This window comes from Pristiophorus japonicus, chromosome 17 (genome assembly GCF_044704955.1).
Source record: "Pristiophorus japonicus isolate sPriJap1 chromosome 17, sPriJap1.hap1, whole genome shotgun sequence".
Taxonomy (NCBI): domain Eukaryota; kingdom Metazoa; phylum Chordata; class Chondrichthyes; family Pristiophoridae; genus Pristiophorus; species Pristiophorus japonicus.
In genome coordinates, this window is record NC_091993.1 from 9283331 (window position 1) to 9298544 (window position 15214).

The 15214-nt window shown below is 45.6% G+C and overlaps 1 protein-coding gene across 5 annotated transcripts in view; it reads right to left on the bottom strand.

Annotated features, from left to right (window-relative positions):
• rab27a (RAB27A, member RAS oncogene family) overlaps positions 1-15214 on the bottom strand; it is a 120679-nt gene that overhangs the window by 53512 nt on the left and 51953 nt on the right. For 2 of the 5 annotated variants that reach the window (XM_070859301.1, XM_070859298.1), the window contains one exon: positions 2450-2566. The exons of 2 other annotated variants lie outside the window; for them this stretch is intronic. The gene's annotated coding sequence lies outside the window, so the exon portion shown is untranslated. Of the gene's footprint in view, positions 1-2449; positions 2567-2656; positions 2713-15214 lie in introns of those variants that run through there. One more of the 5 variants, XM_070859302.1, reaches the window with a different exon arrangement.

The window sequence follows — 15214 nt, forward strand, 5'->3', positions numbered from 1 at the left end:
GCTTCACAGCAGTGTTAAAAGGCAAAACGAATAAATTTGACACTGAGCCACATAGAAGAGGTAGGTTTTAAAGGAGCGTCTTAAAGGAAGAAAGATACAGAGGCGGAGACGTTTTGGGGAGGGGGGGGGGGAGCGGGGGTGAGGGAGGGAAAGAATTCCAGAGTTTGGGGCCCAGGCAGCTGAAGGCACGGCCACCAATGGCTGAGCAGTTATAATCAGGGATGCTCGAGGGCAGAATTTGAGATTTGTTGCAAACAAGTGTTGGCCTTTAAAGTGGAGTGTGGGGGAACACCAGTTAATTGTGCCACTTTAAACTGATTTTTAAAGCAAAATTGAATTAAATTCAAAAAAGGTAATGATGATGCGAGAGGGTGCAGGTTAGGGAGATCGGAGGAGGCAGGTCACAGTGGAGAAGGAATGTTCGTCCTTGCCCTCCAGGATAAGCAGAGAGCGAGAGAGAATTTGGCTACTGCAATGCAACAATGAAAAAAAATACTCCATTGGGCACATTGGATACTTCCGCATCGTACTGTTCGCTGAGGAACTGCTGGATCTCGCAAAGTCATGGCAGCATCATCTGATACTTATCTACTTTCAACAGAAATCCTTACTACTGAAACAGATCTGGAAATAAGAAAGCTTACACTTATTGCCCCAAGACCGGATTTAATACATTCACAGGATGGCGATTGCAACAGCGCTACAAAGACAAGAGAGCTCGGAGAGAGAGTGTTGGGAGTACATTCCAGGTGCAGGCTCAGTGCTCGACACAGTCTCACACTCGTGCATACACTTAGTGCTGCAAGGTATCCAGGCAAGTTTTGTTTTGAGAATGCTCCAAACCATCGTTTTAAAAGCAAGTGGATTCCCTTGGGGATTTGATTGCTTTCATTTTGGGCCACCTTGGGCCTTTGGAAGGCCCAGTGTACAAAGTCCCAGTGGAAGGCTCAAAGTCAGCTCGTGAGGGGTATACGTAGGCTGTGCTTGGCCGAATGGAACGCTTGCTGGCCAGAATCCCCACAGCAGCCTGGGACCACCCGCAAACACTCCCCTAAAATAGTCTCCACCAGATGGAAGGGGAAAGGTTGGCAAGACTTGCTCTCTTTCTTCCCTCCCCCCCAAGCAGGTATTTTCAACAGAAAATACTCAGAGCAGGGAGAGAATTGTTATCAAGAACAGAACACGTTCTAAAACTGTAAATACAAACGTCGTATTTCAACACATTCAAGGACAATTACAATATAGTCTTCGGCTGTTACACAATGTTCCATAGCATTCAACTCAAGGTCTCAGTACAACGGAGACTTCCAGTGAGGAACATGTATGACACACACCAGTTAGTCGGTAGGCTGCTTCTCTGCACTAGCTAATTATTCATGTTGAATTCAGTAGCACTTGCCAAGATAAAACTGCGTTTAAAATGAAACGTTTCTTTAGCATTCAATTATATTTTGCAAGATAGATGTACGATGGTGCCGAGCCAGTTTAAATCATCTATTTGTACTGTCAGGAATGATGAAAATCTAGCATTGGATTTTGAGATGGGCCCGGGAAAAGCCAACTTAGACCAACGTTATAACAACCTGATTGTAGGTCAGACAGCGAGATTCATTTGCAGAGACTTAGTTAGCCAAAAAGAAAAAAAAATTCAAGGAAAAAAATTATTCCCGATACTTGTACATTAGGAATCTTATCAGTATACAATCACAGCTTTCAAAAAGAGTGAACTGCGTGAAAAATAAATGCAGTTTTTTTTCAAAAAAACACGGAGGTGGTGTGGTGCTGATCTATTCCCAGCTCTGACGCAACTGCCAATACTCTGAGTCAGAATCTAGCATGAAGGGTGCAAATTAATTCACCCATGGGGAAAACAGATCATCGTGGCTTGCTATCGCCACCAGATGACGCAAACTGAAAGTCAGGAACTTAAAGGTGAGATGAAGGAAGACTGAGTCCAACCACTATACCACGAACAGGCTGCACAGTTAAAGCAGCCTTTTATTACCAATTTAGAGGGGCTGGGAGTGACAGATTCACGTTATATTAGCTCAAATGCTGGGGAAAAGTGACATAAAACAGTAACTCTGCTTGAAACAAGAAGTTTCCTTCATGCTGCAAAGTGCTCTGATGCAAAGTTACTTGGCAATCTCATACTTCAGGACACATACATTATTCCCAGATTCACATGGCTTCATTCCTGCTGTTCAATGGCCAAATTAGTTATTCACTCATCTCCGCACATTATAAAATGGACTGTCTTGGGTTTACCTTAAAAAAAAATCCATGTCACTTAATTAGATCAGAGCCAGCGAACCATTTGAACCCACTCAAATCCAAAGCTGCCTCACCGATTCGAAATCAGTGGATCAAAGTTGGTGAAGTCTTCAAAATACCGAACAAAACCAATTGTAATTATCGATCTCGTGTTAAAAAGTATAACTGCTCATACCTCAGTATGATGGGGGGAAAAAAATGCAGCCCAGCGCCCAAACCTTCCGTGTTCAGTTCTATGAAGCAAACGCCAGTGCAGTGCCTTAGTCACAAAATGTTCGTTTCATCCAGAATGCTGAGGTGGAGGAGGGGGGAGAAAAAAAATTAAATGGAGAGAAAAGATTTGAAGAAAATCAGAACACCGAGCACTTATTGAGGGCCTTACCCAATGCGCAGAAACTGAGACAGACAAACTTACGAAAGGAAATCCAACAAACAAGAATCACTGTCACCAGCTACAAAGACTGCAGCCTTGCCTAATAGGCATCAGCTGCTTATCATGTGGTCCTGAAGACTGACCAAGGGGCCTTTTCCTTCAACACAAACTACCCAATTAAACACAAACCACGTCTCCTATATTTTAACCAAATAGTGGAATATTTTGAAACTTCCACACTGAGAAAACTACATTAAAAAATGTTCACCATTTTAAAAAGTCTAGGCACCAGTTTTATGTGCAGATCAAAATGTTCATTTGTCCACATCAAACAGCCCGGGGACATGAGTAAAAGAAACCTTACACACAACTTTAGGATTAAAAAAAAAATGCGTACAGCTGTAAAATGAAAATCATGCTTTTACCACACGTGTGTCGGATTGGCTCAAATGTCATTCATAAGCAGCAATGAAGCTTGACTGAACAGGCATTGAACCTACTCATGAACAGTTAGCAAAAGTAAAAGGTATGAAAGTCAGTAAAGAACGAGAAGCAGTAACCACTGAAAATAATTAAAGAGTTTCTGCTGCTATTGTTTGTTCTGTAACTCAAGGACGTAATATTAAATACAAATTTTCAAGAAAAAAAATGTAATGTTTCATGTTCAAGTTACATATTTCAGATTCACATCGTTTGAAATCTCTCCCAACATTCCACCTTGGAGACTGGCCCTTCTTTCAAGTGCCTGATTCTTGAATTTATAAAAGGCTTTCCTGGCTGAACCAGATAAAATGGAAAAAAGACTTGCATTTAGGTAGTGCCTTTCACGACCACCGGACGTATCAAAGAGCCAATGAAGTACTTTCTTTTTAAAAAAAAAAGTGAAGTCACTGTTGTAATATAGGAAACAGCAGCCAATTTGCACACAGAAAACTCCCACAAACAGCAATGTGATAATGACCAGATAATCTGTTTTAGTGATGCTGATTGAGGGATGAACATCTCCCCTACTCTTCTTCGAAATAATGACATGGGATCTTTTATGTCGTCCTGAATGGGCAGAAGGGGCCTCGGTTTAATGTCTCATCTGAAAGACAGCACCTCCAATGGTGCAGCACCTCAGTACTGCACTGGAGTGTCAGCCTAGATTTTGGGGCTCAAGTGTTGGGAATGGGACTTGAACCCAACCATCTTGTGACTCAGGTGAGAGGGTGCTACCCACTGAGCCACAGCTGACAAAGACCATTCTCAAAACACAACCAAAGGCTACCTATCTTCAGAGTAAAATCTTCAGCGGCAAATGAAGGTTCGGGGCCCAGAAGAGCCGAGGGCCCAGGGGCAGCACGGACCCGCCCACACTGTGCGATATGTGCACGCACTAGGTCCGTGCAGCAGAGCAGGTCTCCAGTCGTCCTGGTTAACCTTGCCACTGGATAAAGACCTAGCTCTGTCAAGCCCGTGTGGTGGCTGATGTGCAACAGTCACCACACATTAAAAACACCCACGCACAGGCATCTTCCTCCCCTTCAACTGGAGTTCAGGACTGGAATATCGGGTCCTTCATTGAAACATCTGTGAACTCATGTGGAAGCAAGTCATCCTCGTTCGAGGGACCGCCTATGATGATGATCTTCAGAGTCGAATGAAAACAGGTTAGAGCAGGGAGGGCACGGCACTAGAGTGCCACCTGTGGCTCTAGTGGGGAGCACACTCCCAAGTCAGAAGGCTGTGGGCTCAAGTCCCACTGAGGGACTGCAGCACTGTCGGAGGTGCTGTCTTTCGGATGAGATGTTAAACGGAGGCGCCGAAAACACCTCCCTCCTTCCCGGCTACTGACACTGATGCAACCCCATTCGCAGGCTTTATACCACCACAGATCACCCCCTCCCAGGCACCATCTTCATACCTTCACAATAAAACCTCTCACCCCCGCCTCACCATGGCTCACTCCCTTCCCTCTGCCCTATCGACAAAGTTTAAAAACACTGAAAACACACCCTCCTTCCCGGATACGCACATTGATGCAATCCCTCCCTCACCCCGACAAAATCACCGCCCCCCCAACCCCTCCCCCCCCCGACCCCACAGCAGACACGAGAAAAGATCCCATGGCACTATTTCGAAGAAGAGCAGGGGGGAGTTATCCCCAGTGCCCTGGCCAATATTTATCCCTCAATCACCATAACAAAAAAAAAGAGATTATTTGGTCTTCATCACATTGCTGTTTGTGGGAGCTTGCTGTGCACAAATTGGCTGCCACGTTTCCCACATTACAACAGTGACTACACTCCAAGAGTACATAACTGGCTGTTAAGCTCCGAGACGTCCAGTGGTCGTGAAAGGTGCTATATAAATAAAGTCTCTCTTTTTTCTCTGGATTTCACTGCCCCAAATGCCAGATAATAAAAATCAAGCCGTATCTGGTCATTTTCACATTGCTGTTTGTGGGAGCTTACTGTGCATGTTTCCAACATTTCCACGTTTCCAACATCAAAATGTGGACTACACTTCAAAAAGTACTTCATTGGTTGTAAAGCGTTTGGGAATGTCCGGAGGTTGTGAAAAGCACTGCAGAAATGCAAGTCTTTTTTCCCCCACTTCACTGGACCCCTGTACTCTGACCCCTCGCTCCATTCCCCACCCGACCCCTGCACTCTGACCCCTCGCTCCATTCCCCACCTGACCCCTGTACTCCCTGACCCGTGCTTCATTCCTCACCTGACCCCTGCACTCTGACCCCTCGCTGCATTCCCCACCTGACCCCTGTACTCCGAGCCTTGCTTCATTCCTCACCCGACCCCTCTTCTCCCTGACCAGTATCCTGGACTATGAGTAATGCCATAAAAAGGAGATCTATAGATATGGAAAATGTAGTCATAAGATTTTGCTATCCATGTTTGCTACATTGAACGAAACCTATCAACATTGTGGCCAGTAAATCTCCAGATGCAATAGCCCTGCAATTCTAATAATCACTTTTTTTTTAATCTATGGTTAAGCTTTAATGGTGTCTAAGAGTATTATGACCGAATTAAGATGTAATACAATGATAAACTGACCAATCAGCAAATAAAATTAAATACATAAAACCACTAAATCCACCAGCATTTTAATACTGCAATTTATGTCTGAAATAGTAATTCAAGCCCAGAGAAAAATCTAAACCAAGTTAGAGTTGTAATGGGCGTTCCCTTTCAGACGGCAATGTGCCTCAAAAGGGAAAGTTAGAAGGCATTGACTGTCCCGGTACTTGGCATTATTGCACTGGCACCATGAGCAGGCAGGGCGAGCGGGCAGGGCGAGACCAGCCTGTGCTGACCTTCCACACCAGGCAGAACGGCTACAATTTCCATTTAATAGCCTGGATGTAAATAAACAATCTTCAGCCATAAAGTGTGGATGTTTATTAAACCATAAGCGCAATTGTCGAAGGTGGTTACACTTTGTGCACATGAACTTGTATTTAAAAACTATTTTTTATTTCAAATCTGTGAATAGATCGGATACAATTTATACATCAGTTGAAAATTACATCCAGGTAACGATAGTACATGAACCTACATCGTCTATCATCTTGCTTCATTTTATCCTCTCCTTTGTAGGCTATTCCTGTGTCACACACCATTTCCTGCTCAGGAACAGTGACAGGCAGACTTCCAGTACAAGAGTAACTCTTCCATTTACTCTCCCTCCAACACCAGGCCTCCACACTCTATCCTCCCCAGCACCCAAAGATCTGAAATGGGATTGGGTAAAACTTCTTCTAAGGGCTCTTCAGCAGTGTCAGCCGTGGCTCATTGGATACCACATCCACCCGAGTCAAAAGGTTGTGGTTTCAAATCTCATTCCAGGGACTTGAGCACATAAATCCAGGCTGACACTTCAGTGCAGTGCCGAGGGAGTGCTGCATTGTCAGAGGTGCCGTCTCTCAGATGAATCTCACCTGGGCAAATGGTTTTACTTCTGGGCTAAAACTTAGAATAAGCAAGGTGTGCACGTTAAACCGAGGCCCCATCTGCCCTCTCAGGTGGACTTAAAAGATCCCATGGCACTATTTCAAAGAAGAGCAGTGTCCTGGCCAATATCTATCACTCAATCAACATAACAAAAACATATCATCTATTTTCTATGTTTCTATAGCAGGAATGGGGTACTGAGATTGCATGTTCAGCCATGAACTCATTGAATGGCGGTACAGGCTCGAAGGGCTGAATGGCCTACTCCTGCACCTATTTTCTATGTTTCTATGGTTATTATCACATTACAGCAAGCTCCTATTAACAGCAATGTGGGAAACGTGACAATCAATTTGCCACATTACAACAGTGACTACACTCCAAAAGTACTGCATTGGCTGTAAAACAGACGTCCGGTGGTCAAAAAAGGCACTATATAAATGCAAGCCTCCCTTTCTTTCTAATCAGAGTGTTCCAACCTATTACAGGCATAAACTGCATTTAGCAATGAGCTCAACAAGCCTTTATGAAAGAACATTAGTGACAGACCAAGTAGGAATCATTGATATTGGCTGGATTAGGCACGCAAGGCCCCCAGCTCTGCAGGAAACTCTTTTTGGACGCAAGGCCCCCAGCTCTGCAGGAAACTCTTTTAGAGTCGACCTGCAAAAACATAAAACATTAAATCATGCCACCCGACCTGGGTGACACACCAGACATTTACAAGGCCCTTTTTTTCCTTTTTTTGTTTTTTTTTTGTTTTTTTTTTTGGGCACTAAAATCACAATTTTTCCCCAGTGCCCCCTATAAAAGGGAAGGGGGACACTAAAAGCATCGGCAATTAAAACAAATTAAACTTTAAAACGTAAAATCAAATTAAAATTTGGTTGCCGGGCGTGATGATGCACTCCAGTCCCTCCGGTGCCCACCTCTCGCAGAAGGCCGCGAGCGTACCGGTGGACACCGCGTACTCCATCTCCAAGGACACCCTGGACCGGATGTAAGAGCGGAAGAGAGGCAGGCAGTCAGGTTGAACGACCCCCTCGACCGCCCGCTGCCTGGACCGGCTGATGGCACCCTTGGCCGTGCTCAGGAGCAGTCCTACGAGGAGGCCTTCGGACCTACCCGCTCCCCTCCGCACAGGGTGCCCAAAGATCAGGAGAGTGGGACTGAAGTGCAGCCAGAATTTCAGGAGCAGCCCCTTCAAATAATGGAACAGGGGCTGCAACCTCGTGCACTCAATAAAAACATGGAACACGGACTCCTCCAGACCGCAGAAATTGCAGGCGGCCTGGGAGTCCGTGAACCGGCTTAAAAATTTATTGCACGGCACTGCTCCGTGCACCACCCTCCAGGCCAAGTCCCCGATGAATAGTGGGAGGACCCCTGCGTAGAGTGCCCTCCATCGGGGACCCCCGCCTCCTCCGGACGGCAGGATGGTACGCCATGGCGTGTCCGGACGGCCGGCGAGGATGGCAAAGTTGAGAGTGTGCAGGAGCAGCCCGTACAGGAAACCCCTCCGTGCGGAACTGAAAGGCACGGAGGGGATTTCCCCGAGGCAGCTCAAGTTGTGAGGCGCCGGCCCCCGAGGGATGTTCCGGGGTTTGGCGCCGATGAGGAATTCCGTCCGGACGGGGGTCAGTTCGGACGGGATCTCCCCACGTGCTTGAGCCTCCTCGATGCACCTAACAGAGTCAGGGCCCAGAGCTGTTTTTAGTGACTCGATGGCATCGGCCGCGTGGCGGACGTTGGCAGAATTTAGGCGCCGCGCAGCGTATCTGGCGCCATCCAGCCCGCTCCTCTGCCATCGAGCAGGTCCCTGACCCTGGTCACCTCACCAGCCACAGCCCTCTCTTCCGACCGCCACATGAAACCTCGGTCGTGGAGGTACGGATTCCCGAGCAGCGGCTCCTGCAGGACGGCCGCCACTCCAGCCGGCGGAGAGCTGCGCTTGGTGGAGACTTTGTTCCAGACCCTGATGAGTTCCCTGTAAAAGACAGGCAGCTCCTGGAGGGCGGTCCTGGCACCCCCCAAGTTCACAAACAGGAGCTGCGTGTCATAATTGAGGTCGCGCTGCTGGCGGAAGAAATACCTCGCCAGAGCGCACCACCTAGGAGGGGGTTCGACGTAAAGGTATCTCTGCAGGGTCTGAAGACGGAAAGTCGCGAGCTGGGCGCTGACGCACACCAACGACTGACCGCCCTCCTCAAGCGGGAGACTCAAGACCGCAGCAGAGACCCAGTGCTTCCTGTTGTTCCAGAAGAAGTCCACCAGCTTCTTCTGTTCAGCTCTGCAGGAACCTACAGATTGGGCCTTCAGCTGTTGCTAACCAAAGGTAGGATGCCTTCATTGGTAAAAAGACTGTGTGTAATTGAGCAATAAAAGATTTTAAAAGGTCCCAGTTCAATACCCAATCTTTAGCTCAAATCAATCAGCCAAGGTGCAGCACAGGCATTAGTGGACTAGGGAGGTCACCCACAGTTCCCCACGGTGACCAGCAACACCGACCGGCAAGCGTGGGCCCTGCAGCAGGCTTCGGTTCCGAGTGAGTCGCGATGTCCCCTTGGTTGACTAGGTCAACACACACCATTTATGCTTACACATGAAGAAAGGCTAGTTAACAGAGTTCCAGAAGGCAGCAATGGGAACTATACTCCATCTACCTTCCAAGAGGGAAAGAAAGGCAGCAGAGAGGAAAGAAACTGGTTGAACCAACACATCTGCAGTCGAGTACTCCAAAGCTTCCATCTGCAGTTAGGAGACATGAGGGTGAAATTAATCTTTGGCAGTAGCACAAAATGGCCGCTAACCAATTGGTAGCCCGCTTTTCTTTTCCACTAACTTCCAACTGACCATCACCCAAAACTAATGTCACCCTCACGGTGGGGTATGGAATAGAATTTATTTCCCATGAGCAGGCAGGTCTGATATGACCAGCATCACTGGATGGACACTGCATTCCAGTCATACTACACAGGAGCCCATTCCATTTTCAATCCATACTTTACTGATGTGGACCACAGCACCAACAGGTTCACAATGATGTCGGAGATGGGAAACAGCCCAGATGATGACATCAGCGTGTTTATTGGGTAAAGAATTTCAGCAAGTAGAACTGAAAACGGAAGAGGGCAGAGCTTCACTGGAGAAGGCAAGAAACCAGAATTGGTTTTCTAATTCTGGGGTGGTAGTAAATCATAACCCTTTGCAGACCAGGGGCTGCACCAACTCCCTTGCTTAACTCAAGTCCATTCTCCAACATCACTTTTCAAAAAGCCTCAAAAGGAGAGGTTCATTTGATTCCATTCTTGTAGAATAGCAACCCCACCATCGGCCCTTTCCAGATAGCACCATGCACCAGAGGAGGCAGGCTGGACATTGGCTTAACATCTCATCCAAAAGGATGGAACTTTAGTCATTGCTGCCACCTCGGTATTTCAGAGAGCCTTCAGAACATAATAGGAGCAGGAGTAGGCCTTTTGGCCCTTCGAGCCAGCTCCGCCATTCAATAAGATCATGGCTGATTTGATCTTGGCCTCAACTCCACTTCTGTCTGCTTCCCATAACCCTCAACTACCTTCTCAGTAACCATCGCAGTACGGCAGCTAGTGAGCTAAGATTGGGTGTTCAAATCCTGGTTGCGGAGCTCGAAACACACAACCTTCCGACTCGGAGACGAGGGCGCTGCCAATGACTCCGAACTACTTCCTTTTGATCTGAAACAGCTGGAATCAAAACTGGACAGTCAGCAGACCATCGGCAAACCAGGACAAGACTCGAGTGTTTACATTCATCTTAGAGTCAAGTGGGATCTTTGTTGCTGCTCAGAATGGCTAGTTCACGGCAATGCACGTTTCAGGTGGTATCCAACATGCATTTACTTAAGCTCCGTTTAAAAATAAAATGATTATTCCTTCAAACCAATATGTCTCAATTTGACATTGCTGATACTGTAATCTAACCATACAATAGGTCAGTGATAAGTGGGACGTAATGATGGTAGCGTCCTAACTCATTTTCCACCTTGCCCCACTTTCCTTGCACTCTGCAGTTGGGCTGGAAACAAGGTGGACCGAGATTAAAGAAAAATTCCTCAAAATATTAATTTTAAAGCCCCAGTCCTCAAAAAAGGAAAGAGCACTTGAAGACCAGCGCACTTGATACAAAACAAGCAGATCTCAGACAAGCACCGAATTAATCCTTCAACTTCATCCTTGCGTGCACGGACGTACTGCTAGGTCTCCGGGCAGGCTGCAGTTCTGGAAACCCCACCTTACTGCTATTCCACTCTCTCCAAAGGCCTCAACACATCGGCAACCAAGAATGAATAACCAAATAACTTAAACAGCTAATACTCCCAGCAACCTGCAAGTTTCAAGCCAGTTGTGTAGTTAATATTAACTCAATTAAAATGACAAATTCTTCACAGCATAACTGGCCAAGTGCTTGTGTTGACCCATGTGTGATAGTTATTGGTGATGTATACTCTTGGGCCGGGGATCATTTGTCCAAAACAATATTTCAATCCATTTGCAGATAGACACACCTAAAAATCTCATTCTTTAATACCTCTTCTTCCCGGTGGTTACATTTGTACAAAACTCACTGCTTTAAAAAGAACTTTCATTTATATAGCACCGTAGGAAACCCAAAGCATTTTACAGCCAATTAAATGTAGTCACGGTTGTAATGTAGGGTAACGCAGCAAGGTCCCACAATGAGATGATAATTTTTTTTTGAATAAAGTGATGTTGATTTAGGGATAAATATTGGCCAGGACAGAGAGATGTCCCCTACTCTTCGAATAGTACCTCTGACAGTGCAGCACTCCCTCAGTGCTCCAGTCTCCAAAGTGGGATTTGAACCCATAACCTTCCGACTCAGAAGCGAGAGGGATACCAACTGAGTCATGGCCAATACCAGAACTTTGTGTTTTTCCCTCTACAATTCTCAGCTTGCATTGAGATACTTCAGTCAGATATGCTATAAACACATTAAGATTTGAAATACCGTTTTTAAAATCCAACTATATGACTTCCTTCGGAATAAAACATTACTTTGAGATTGGAGTTTCTATTCCTTCACGTCAGGGACACGTGTCGCTGCTCGGTTCCTACATTCATGGCCAACAGGTTGCTGCACACAAACAACATGGGACAACGTGGGAGTCAAGCACAAAGCTCTCTCCAGCTTTAGTGCTGAGCTAGCTAATGAACTGAAAACAAATGTTCACCTCACCGCCTCCCACGAGACAGTCTTTTAATAGAGTTCACAAGTGGAGGTTGAATTTCACTTTATAAAACGGGTTTCAGGATTTCAAGAATAATGAGAACAATCACAAAATAGCGATGGATGAGGAAGACCATTCTCCCATCCAAGTTCATCCATCCAGAAAGAACTGACAATGTTTTAGGTCGTATTTTCCACTCGAAGACCATTCCCTTCGTTATTATTCTTTGTGCAAAGAGCTCCTTGACATGAATCATAAATAGGCAAATTTAGGATTGAAGAATTGACTCCTGACTTGTCAATAAGGGAAATAGTTCTCGTAATTTCAGAACAAAAAACAAATCTCCATGAAAAGATATTAAAAATCTTGTTACAGAACGTGTACCCTACACAAGATGATTCTGCAAGTAAACATTTAATAATGGGCAAATTTCATAGTCAGTTTGTTAATGAATTGAAATCACAAATGCTTTTTGACAAATTTCAACCACTCTTCTCCCTTTCCTCAACGGTCATTTCCAGAGTTTGTAAACAATAGAAAAAAAGTCATCTTTCACAATAACCTGATTTTAAAAAAGTGAATTGTTAGTATGTTCATTAAAGTGTTTACTTGGGCTGATTTGGTTACCCAAACACTGCTTGCAAACATAGAAACATAGAAAATAGGTGCAGCATTGGGCCGTTTGGCCCTTCGAGTCTGCACCATCATTCAATATGATCATGGCTGATTGGCTCAACACGGAAGATTTTAAGCAATCACGTGTGCGGTGGGATACCCCAGCGACACACACACTACACAACACATACAGAAGTATAGAGCAGTGCCATTACCCAGTACCAGATTACAAATTAACCCCAGTAATCCCACACACTGAGCACACCACAAGATTGATCTTTCAGTGAGGGTGCAGTTATATAACCAGACAGTAATTCCGAGACATTACTGTCAGTTAACAAACATGGGGCTGCATTTTCCACTCTTGCTGCCGCAGTTTTCACCCCAGAGGGGCGGCGGCGAGCTCTTCTGGGTGGGCAGGCAGCTTCCAGTGCCTCATTGGAGATTTTGGGGCCGGTATAGACGGGGCAAGGAGCATTACCGCCCGGAAGAGGCGAGTCGGTGTGCAACGCCCCTGGTTGCGACACTGGCTTGATTGTTAGCTCCCGCCCGACCCGTAGCGCAGTGTAGAGCGTCGTGCTGGGACCGCCTGTGAAAACGAGCGGTCTGCGTTGTAGCGGCTGCAGTGAGCTCAGTAATGTCCACCTCAGCTAAGCAGGATTTTTTTTCTCTTTTTTGCAACTTATGTTATGGTGGCGTGGGCTGTGTATTGGAAATGTTTTTGGTGGGGGTTTTTTTTTTCTCCCCAGGCCTGTCTGAGCGCTCCCCAGGCCGGCTGTATCGCTCGGGACTTTCACAGGGGCCGCCCTATGAGAGGTGTGCAACGCCTCCCTGAGCGCTCCGCCCCACACTCAGGACCCAGCTGCCCAATTTTGCTGACAGACGCAAACCTTTTCCAGGCAGTGTCAGGACAGCCCCGCTGTCATTAACGCCCCGAAATGCAGAGAGGATGTTTCCACTGATGGGGGAGACTAGAACTAGAGGGCATAATCTTAGAATGAGGGGCCGCCCATTTAAAACAGAGATGAGGAGAAATTTCTTCTCGGGGTTGTGGATTTGTGGAATTCGCTGCCTCAGAGAGCTGTGGACGCTGGAACACTGAATAAATTTAAACCAGAAAGAGACAGTTTCTTAAACGAGAAGGAGTTACGGGGAGCGGGCAGGGAAGTGGAGCTGAGTCCATGATCAGATCAGCCATGATCTTATTAAATGGCGGAGCAGGCTCGAGGGGCTGTATGGCCTACTCCCATTCCTATTTACGTTCTTATGAAATCCTAAAAGTCGAAAATCTCATGGTCTTCAACTGGATGTTTTTTTTTAAAACTTCAAAAGCAGTTGGAGAGGTTTCAACCTCATTGCAAACCAAGGCGAATTTCTCAGCATGCACTCTTAACAAAGAGTTTTTATTTTGTTTGGAAGCCTTTTCAGACAGGCTAATATTGAATTCTCCAAGCTCATTTCAGGCACGTAATTATACAATTTATTCCTCCAAGTCAGTATTCATGTTCAATTTTTATGAACTTCAGGCGATATACGAGATCAAGATTTTTGTACTACCAAAAAAAAATGTATTTTAAGTCACTTTCCTCTGCTTTTGCAGAAAATCTAATTTTTTTAAAATCCTGAAACATTTTTTTGAAGCTCGAGGCCATTAAAAAAAAATCTGTAGGTGATGAGATTTGTGGCGATTGGAAGCACTGCATGGATAACTTTAAGAATCAGTGTGATCTGGGTGTTCTGTTTTGAATGCAGATAATCTGTTTTTATTATGTTGATTGAGGGATATTGGCCAGGACACCGGGGATAACTCCCCTGCTCTTCTTCGAAATAGTGCCACGGAATCTTTTACGTCCATTTGAGAGAGCAGACGAGGCCTCGGTTTAACTTCTCATCTGAAAGACGTCACCACACTATCAGCCGAGATGTTTTTGTGCTCAAGTCCCCCAAAAATATTGCTCTTCTTCGAAATAGTGCCACGGAATCTTTTACGTCCATTTGAGAGAGCAGACGAGGCCTCGGTTTAACTTCTCATCTGAAAGACGTCACCACACTATCAGCCGAGATGTTTTTGTGCTCAAGTCCCCCAAAAATATGTAATGAGTAATTAAAAAAATCAAATTAAGTGACGCTCCCTCCAGTAACAATAGTGAGGTAAAAGTATATTTCAATCTTTAATGACAAAAGGAAATTAGAATTCCTCTGCAGTTCTGACATTATTGTACTTTTATTTTTTTTTAATTAAATTGGCAGCAAGAATTAAAAACTTTACACAAAAAGATTACTTCTTCATAGTCCACATCTGTGGTGCTGCCATCTTTTGATTCCAATTTACATGTCCAGAAGAGCCAAGGACCCAGGGGCAGCACGGCCCAGCCCAAACTGCGATGTGTGTGCACCAGGTCCGTGCAGCAGAGCTGCTCTCCAGTCATCCTGGTTAACCCTTGCCACTGGATAAAGGCCGTGTGCAACAGTCACCACACGTTAGTAAAAATCCACCCACAGGCATCTTCCACCCCCTCAACTGGAGTTCAGGACTGGAACATTGGGTCCTTCATTGAAACATCTGCGTCCCATCCCTTTTGCAAGTCATCCTCGTTTGATTGGACTGCCTAAGACGACAATTTGAATGCAGGTATAAATTGGGTTTGTTCAAAATCAAGACAGCAGCCGACACTAGTTTGGGAAATAAAACTATTTGGCTGTTTTTCTGGCGCTTGGAGATTTGTAACTCTTCGTAAAATTACCCAATCACTGCATCTAAATACG